This window comes from Pavona decussata, unplaced genomic scaffold (assembly GCF_977016875.1).
Source record: "Pavona decussata unplaced genomic scaffold, jaPavDecu1.1 SCAFFOLD_38, whole genome shotgun sequence".
Lineage (NCBI taxonomy): Eukaryota > Metazoa > Cnidaria > Anthozoa > Scleractinia > Agariciidae > Pavona > Pavona decussata.
This window is the reverse complement of record NW_028145460.1, coordinates 3,328,561-3,337,455: the sequence shown is the minus strand read 5'-3', so window position 1 is coordinate 3,337,455 and position 8,895 is coordinate 3,328,561. Positions and strand designations below refer to the sequence as shown.

General features: G+C 39.0%; 1 protein-coding gene across 1 annotated transcript in view; it reads right to left on the bottom strand.

The window, feature by feature from the left end:
- LOC146483646 (uncharacterized) overlaps positions 1 to 8,895 on the bottom strand; it is a 63,338-nt gene that overhangs the window by 23,086 nt on the left and 31,357 nt on the right. The window lies entirely within an intron of this gene.

The window sequence follows — 8,895 nt, the reverse complement described above, 5'->3', positions numbered from 1 at the left end:
GGCCTCCTTTGCGGACGACACTAAGCTGTAGCGGAGGGTTGACTCCACCCAAGACGCTATCCTCCTGCAAAACGATCTAGACAAACTGGAGGCCTGGTCTATCTCCTCAGGCTTGGTTTTCAACCAAAAGAAATGTAAGGAGCAGCACATCACAAGAAAGTTCAATCCAGTTGAGTTCCAGTACAAGATAAATGATAAGCCGCTAGAGGTCACCAATCACGAGAAAGAGCTCGGAGTCTACGTTAGTTCCGACTTAACGGGAAAAAAGCACACGCTCGAACATTGCGCTAAGGCAAACAAGTTACTGGGGTTCATACGTAGATGTGCGATGGACGTTCTAAGCTCAATCACCCGCAGAACTCTCTATTTAGCCATCGTACGTCCTGCTCTTGGCTACGCCACGCAAGTGTGGTCTCTGCAAACGATAGACCTCATAAGACGCATCGAACGCGTCCAGCGACGCGCCTCAAAGTTTATTTTAGATCTACCCTTCCCATGTGAGGAAAGCTATAGAGACAGGCTCTTGTCAATTGATATTCTACCTATCTGCTATTGGCACGAGTTTTTGGACTTGGTCTTTTTCTTTAAGGCCACCAATGGTATTGTTTGTGTATCACATAACGTGCTCCCTGAACGCATTGTTCACCCAAGCGTTTCTAGAGCAAGCGCTAGCAATGCAAAATCTTTCAGACCAAAGAGATGCCGCACTCCTACTTATCAGCACTCTTTTTTGTAACAACTTTTCGAACCTGGAACACTCTTCCCCTGCAGTTAAGATATGAACATGTAACTCTGAACCAATGTAAATCTCTGCTCTCCTCATACTACAAAGATGCACTTATTTCCCGCTTCGATATTGAGGATCCTAGAACCTGGAAATCTGTCTGTTTAAAATGTAATATGCCACGCTACCTTTTAGAGCCTATTTCGTGTTGTTATTTGTTTACTATATTTTACTATCTTATTCGAGTGTTTAGAACTTTGTTAATCTTGGGTCCACAGTAATTGGCGCTAGCTGTTGTGGTCACCCTGCCTTAACCTAGTACTTGTTTATTTTCTGCTTACGTTGTCATGTTCTGTTTATAGCTTTATTATAGAAGGCGAAGTCTAATAACGGAGAAACAACAACAGGATATTAAATGTGAATTAGGGAGAAACAAAGACTCGGAAAGGGAGGTTGGTTGGACGCATCTCGATATGCCTTAATGTGACAGCGTGATGCTGTTAGTGAGTTCATATGAGTCAATACGTGACTGTGTAGCCGCGCGATGCATGTTGTCGTAACGCTCAGTGACCGTTCAAGCATTATTTTCATGCATGAATGAAAATTGGAAACAAAATTTCTTTGCCTCTATTCCATAAAGACTTATTTCAACTGAAGGAAGTCTCGTTCGCACTTTAGCTCATCGTTTTTCTTTGTTTGTTTGTTAACAACACATCACTATATTACTAACACTATTCAAACGCTTTCAACATTTCTAACGAAATCCTGAAATTACTAACAGAGAATGAAACCTCTAAAATTGTGCTTTTAAAATAGAGAGGTTGAGCAACATCAGATTTACTTTCTGCTCTGTACATTCAATGCTTCCTCCTCACAAAGCTTTCTTATTCTCAGATGGCCATGGAATACTAAAGCAGCCCTTATATTAATTCCTACGAACGGTAGGAAAAGCAAAAGCAGTTATCAAAACCAGATAAACAAGCCTAAACTTTTTACACCGCTATGATAATCTGGATTAGGGTGTGGTCGGGAAATCGGGAAGGTAAGGGAAGGAGAGATCAACGATCCTCAGATCGAATAAATTAAAAGTCAGGGAAAGGTTAGTTAGACTGCATTTAAGTTTTTTCCTTTTTAAAGTTACAGCGGGAATGTAGAGTGGTTTATAAAAAGATAGCAAACCTTTAAAGGAAAGGAGGCACTCAATAAATACGAAACGCAGTTTGCAGGGCTTTATAAAAAAAACTTCAAGAAAAGGCATTCAAAGTCTTCAATTTTGCACAAATTCACCTTTTTCTCTTTGTCATTCTTTGATTTTAACTTCACAAAATCGTGAAAATCAAGAGCCAAGAAAATGTCACAAATAGGTAAGGAATCTACATTGTATGATTGTCATGCGATACGGTAAACACCAACATTTAAGAACCTACTTTTTTCAATATCAGCCTGAATAAGTCTTCTTATACTTAATGTAAGGTCCTTTTATTAACAGGTGTCTAAAATGACGAATTTCAGTCTGGAGGTTCTTCATCCACTTGTCCTTTTATGTGGGTGTTCACTGGTGGTGTACAATACATTACTGCTAAATTAAATACAAGTAGAACTAAAAATTAAATACAATTAAATGCAATGTAAAAGCATATTAAAATACTTTCAGTGCAACTTAAAACAGATTAGCTTACATTCAAATATAAACAAAATCTTCCAGTTCAAAGCTAGCTGTCGAGGCTGATAAAACATTGAATTTAATGGCCTTAAAATGTATCATAGTCTCCTATGTAGCCACATTATTATTTTGGGGAGGAGTATTGTGTGATAACAAAGTTCTTCTTCTAAGTTACTAGCAACTTTCATAGTACAAGATGAACAAAGGATCGACAAAGGATGGAAAAAGGCATCTCAGATGAAAAAGTCGTGTTAGCAGGGCAGACGTAATTTTGGAGTTTGTCCATTGATTTGTTCATCTATAAAGAAATCTACAGTGTAATGCATCCAAAATTTCACCTGTACCATTTTCATCCTAAGTAGAGTTGTTCCTCTGGTCACAAGATCAGACCACTTGGTCACTCAAAAAGTTGTCTGTCCATTGTCAATCTCATGGTTTAATAACAACTCTTATTAAAAAAAGGCTGCCTGTGAACACCAACTGCACTCCCAACTTGCCGGTCATTTTGCTACACCGCAGTTTACGGTAAGGGTAAAAGGCGGCATGAGATTGCGGAATGGCGTGTGGTATGACCTACGGCATGGCATAATTATGCGAAATACGATACTTGCGGAATGACTTAAAGAAATAAATTAACTGAAGAGCGTGTACTGTTTTCGCGCCCATTTTACAATTTTAGATGTTGTGGACTCCAAAAACAACTAGACTACAGAAAGAGAATTAGAAAATACAAGGCTGGGATAAATCATGTCGATCGCTGGTTAGGAAGGAGTGAGGGTAAAGAAATCTATGGATTTTCGTAGTCAAGTTACTGAGTTAATTTAAGTTTCATGTTCGCTTTTCACCTTTTGACTTCCATGTAATTGACAAGTTTAACCAGCGTACGTATCTCGCCGAAAATGTAAGGTGAGAAAAAACAGAACCTATTTTTCTCGTGAGTTTGTTACAAATTTTCTATTCGTTACAATATGTAACCGTTAAATGTTCACAGCGTCTGATAAAACTATTCTCGGACAAAGCTTCAACAACAGTTTCATAAAAGAGTAGCGAAGAAACTTCCCAGCTTTTCCTGAAAGGTCCTGAAAGCTTACCTGGTGTGACAGCGAGCCGGACTAACTTACAAATGCAATTTCCAAAAGCAGCAAAATTTGTTAAACATCACATCGGAGAATATTTACCGCCTTAAATTCAAAAATTGGCTATAAGTATTTGTGATTTGAAACGCGAAGAAAGCAAAAGAAAGCGCTTTCGGTGGGTAGGTCACAGGTCAAGTTGTAAGTTGTAAGTTTCATTGACCTAACCGGCGGGGGAGGGTAGCGGGGTATTTTTCCTCATTACCCACATATTTTATTAGCCGTTGACACAACTATAGCTCGTTATATCTATGAAATAAAATTCTGGGATAATAATGTGGAATTAGATAACAAATGCGATACGTGGTAAAACAAATTATCCGGCGGAGGTGCCGTGGGACCGGTGACAATAGACCTCTACATAATGTTTCAGCGCTTTATTACCCGAGAAAGGTCTCACCCAAACTGACTTAACAATGTTTTTTAAGTCCGGAAAAGGTAACATATACTTTTAATATTACTTCATTTTTTCTTTAACGAGACGTATATTAACATAATGAAGGGGATATTTTTTTCCAGGAAAGGCGATTAACCATCTGCGAACGATCGTACGAAACCTCAGGCGTTCAATCAGCCAATCTTTAGGACGTTTTTAGGTATTAAAGGAAGGAACTATATACGAGAAAATTGCAAAAAGTGTCCGAGAATAGGCACATGTACTCATATTTCCTTGAATGTGAGAAAAAATAAACAGTATTCATCAATTTCTTCACCCTCACTTCTTCCTAACCACCGATCAAACATGTTCTATCCCAGCTGCAGGCTTTTATTTTCTAATCAGCCCATCTGTTGCATTTTACGCAACATCGAAAAACCTAATGCTCTTAAAATTGGCGCCAAAAACTGACGCACTCTTCAGTTAATTTATTTCTTTGAGTCATTCCGCGAGTATCGTATTTCGCATAATTATGCCATGCCGCAGGTCATGCCACATGCCATTCCGCAAACTCATGCCGCCTTTTACCCTCACCGCGGTGAGGGTAAAAGGCGTAATGAGTTTGCGGAATGGCATGTGGCATGGCGTGCGGAATGGCATAATTATGCGAAATACGATTTACGTGGGAAATAAATTAACTGAAGAGCGCGTCATGTTTTCGCGCCAATTTTATAAGAGCAGCAGCTTTTTTGATGCTGCGGACTCCTGCTAAATATTAACAACAATTCCAGGATTTGATCGTCTGATTGTTGATTTGGAAAAAGTGAGGGTAAACAAAGCGATGAAAACTGTTTATAGTTTTTGCATTCAGGGAACTATGAGTAAATCCGTAGTAAATTAAATTTCACGTTCACTTTACTCCATGCGACTTAGGTTGACAAAAATAACGTGGCAGCGTGAAGTCTTCTCAGGACAAAGATTGTTCCTTTACCGAGGGCAAATAATAAACATTTTTTTTCTTTTTATTTTTAAACTCTCGGTTAAAGATCAATTCTCACACCCTGTATGCTCGATGATTCATTTATCATGAGAGGGAAAATGAACAACAATTTGACCAAAATGCATTTGTGATAAGAATAGTTTCACAACCTTTCACACAACCAATGTTGATAATTTGACACCATACTTGTCATCTGCTTTTTTGCTCTAGGGCTTTTTCGCTTTTAAATCTCATTTTAGGTTGGGACGTCTGGCACTGAAAGACCTTGATTAAAGACAGATATGTTTAGTTCGATAACGCGTAACTGAACTATAGCTACCTGAATCGCCGTATTGAATGGCTAGGTAGCTAGCTCAGCAGCTCAACAGTGACTTGCGTACTCGTCGCTCGACGAAAATGTAAGGTGAGAAAAGTAGAACATATTTTTCCCATGAGTTGTACAAATTGTAACCGTCAAAGAGTCTGATAAAATGACCGAGTTTAAATTTAAAATTTCTCACGTAATAGTTTTGGCCTTGGACTGATGTTATTTCTCCAGTCTGGTGTTGCTTTTTGTCTAGGCTACTCGCTGCCACGTTCTTTTTGTCAACTAGAAATTTAATTTATTCTTAGTTCCTTGAATGCGAAACTTCATCGATTTCTTCACTCTCACTTCCTAACCAGCGATCAGACATGTTCTATCCCAGGCGTATATTTTCTGATCCTCGATCTGTTGTTTGGTTTTTTAATAGTCTGCAACATCGAAAAAACTGCTGCTCTTATAAAATTGGCGCGCAAACAGGATGCGCTCTTCAGTTAATTTACTCCCCGCGTAAATCGTATTTCGCATAATTATGCCATTCCGCACGCCATGCCACATACCATTCCACAAACTCTTTCCGCCTTTTACCCTCACCGCGCAGTTTAGTTGATTTGCTACTTTTTTACAGTCAATTCACGTCACGCGTGACCAGTATTTCCGAGAATTAAATAAACATTCGAATTTCTCTTTGTAATGTCCGACGTGTGAATGAAATGTTGAACATTTCTTTGGAAATCTTTCCGAAAAAGATGCATTAAATGAAAAAAAAAAAAAGACTCAAAATACTTGGGAAAAAAATTGTTATTCTTGAAATACTTAATGCTGTAATGTCAAGAAAAATTCATACCCTTATACTGTCAATAAGCTAGGGAAATTTCTGAAAACTCTGGGAACTCTGAGATCTTATTGGCAATGTCCAAAACTGACATTAAAATTTCAAAACTCCGTTTAACTTTCAAAATTACCAGTCGCGTGTGACGTGAATTGACTGTAAACCTGACTTATTCTCTATTATTTGAACTCAATTAAATCCTTGCACAAACACAATGAAACGCAGTCTGAAACAGCAAAGACAATTCCACCGGAACTCACTAAAAGAGCGAGAAATAATCACATTTTCATACTTAACGGTGTAGCGAAACAACCGTGTAACGAAACGAGTTTGTAGCAAAACAACTGGACACCTCTTCCCTTGCAATAACCTACTATATTATATCATAGAAAGTCGAGAAAGAGGTTGTTGTTGTTCATCGTGGTACATGTTGATACAATAATAATAACCAGTCAACCTCATCGCCTGATGAAGACTAGCAGTAAGCAGTCAAAACATCGTGATTTACAACTCAAAGTGACTACAAAGAGTTGAAAATCGCAATTCACTTTCAACTTTCATGATCCTCTTCGTTTTAAATGAGCGTACTCAATCGCGTAAAATAACACGCTTTCCAATTTGTGTCTAAGTCTACGCGAGTTTTCATCAAAGTGGGCACAGGAAACAAACTTTTCACAAACGTACGGCAAGATGGCTTCAACAACCAAAACTTCCTTGTACTAAAACTTTGACAGTGATCAAAAGCCGTTCGGAATTCACTTACTTGTCCTTCTCTGTTCCAAAGATGGACGCCAAATACTCCGCCATGCTGCTTTTGGCAGACAATCACTCATGATTCTTAGCGAGAGGCTTTTATTCAAGCGCGTTGGGTTCTGGGACGAGGTTTTGCGTTCAGGGTGGGGCTGGTAGGGAAATAATTGCCAAACATTTCAATGGAGTGGAATTGATCTCGTGATATTAATGTCCGCAGAAAACAACTTTATTTTACTTTACTTCACTTTTTGATCGTTGACAGAAATACATAACTAGAATAGAAGAATTTCTGATCGCACGTTGAGCCGTTTCGGGAGAAAAGGGGATGTTTGACAAACGATTGGTTTGACACAGGGAACGGAATTTTGCGTCCTTTTGGCCCAACAGGGCGCGGGGAACGGTTTCGGGATGAAAAATCTAAAGAGCTTAAAAAATTCATGCATTTTTGTCCAAAATACAATCAAGGGGCATAGGCTGGTCATGTATCTATCCTCTTTCCACGTGTGTGGATTGACATTCATAACATTCATGTTGATTACTTATAAACAGAAGCTTCAATCTTCTGAGAATATGCGCTCCTTCCTGTCCTCAACGCCCGGGGAGGGGGGGGGGGTTGGTACTCCACTATATAAGCCTTATAGGTAATTACGGCGCCAAAGGGTGGGCTGAAATTTGATTTAGACTTAAACCATCATTTAAGTATATGCTGAAAGTCTGAAAACCGGGGTGTGGATTCTAGAAGCCAGGTCTAAATATGGGTATGAATTTCTGAAGATAAATGAGTTGGTTTCTAACCGAACTTTGCGTCGGCAGGGAGTATAAACGAACGTTTGCTTTATCAACAAAGTTGTAAAGGTAAATTCGAATCCCTTTACGGTGGCCAATTTACGTCGCCGTCCTCGCTGCTTAAGCTCCCAAACTTAACTGTGGTTAGAGTGTGCATATTCGCTTGTACAAGAGGAAATACTGAAGTCTTTGCACAGATTGAAACTGACGGATAGTGACTTATCCACTGGACAAAGTTATCCGACCTTTGAACAACTGGACCCAGGTCTAAAAATGGGTATGAATTTCAGAGGATAAATAAGTTAGTTTCTAACCAAACTTTGCGTCGGCGGGGAGTATAAACGAACGTTTGGTTTATCAACAAAGTTGTAAAAGTAAATTCGAATCTCTTTACGATGGCCAATTTACGTCGCCGTCCTCGCTGCTTAAGCTTCCTAGGGACCTTACGAATGCAACAAGGCGACGCCAACGGAAACGTCATTTGAAAATATAACTTTATTTCATTTCCGCTACTTCGCGATTATTTCAACTCGTTTAATTCCTACACAAACAAAAAACTACCTAGGAACCAAATTGGTAGGGAGTGGCGTTCAAGTTAAAAAAGAGAATGAAAAATTCACCGTCTTGTCCTCACGTTCTCCACAAAACCTTGAATTTGGTCAATTCACCTTGTTGTTTTGCAAAGGACGGCAGAGAAATGTACTAAAATTTAAAACGCATGTGTAGAGCGATTGTTTTTGCTCATAAGGCTTTTTTGTTTTATGGCGATGTCGTTGATGTCGCCGTCGTGTTTTCATAAGGCAGGGGCACCCAACAGATCGTTTTGGTAAATTATCTCTTCGGAAGACCCTTAATCCCCCACAATTTTCTGAAGAGAATTTTCACCTCGAACTTTCGTGATATGGGAAATTTAAGGCCTAGTGTTTTCGGATTGATAAAAATGTCGTTTCGGGTGCCGAGAAAAGGTCAGCTAAGATTTTCGGAAAATGGACAAAGATGCCCTAATAATTTCGAAAAGACTCAGGTTGCCCTAGAATGACCGAACAGATAAAAATATTATAGCGCGGCCTAAAATGAACTTACAGAGCTTTAAAGTCTCGCCAGGTAGCCTAAAATAGCGTTTCAAAGGATCTGAGAGAAAACTTTCGTTGGGTGCCCCTGATAAGGTCTCTATTATCAACATTGCGCTGCACAGCAAACAAATTAGGTCTCTCCAATTAACTTGTTTAACAAGTTTATTTCAGCCAAACTTAAATATTAACTAAGGAGCATTTTATCAAGTTAACTTACAGATAATATATGGTATGACCGCTCTCAAAAAGCTTAT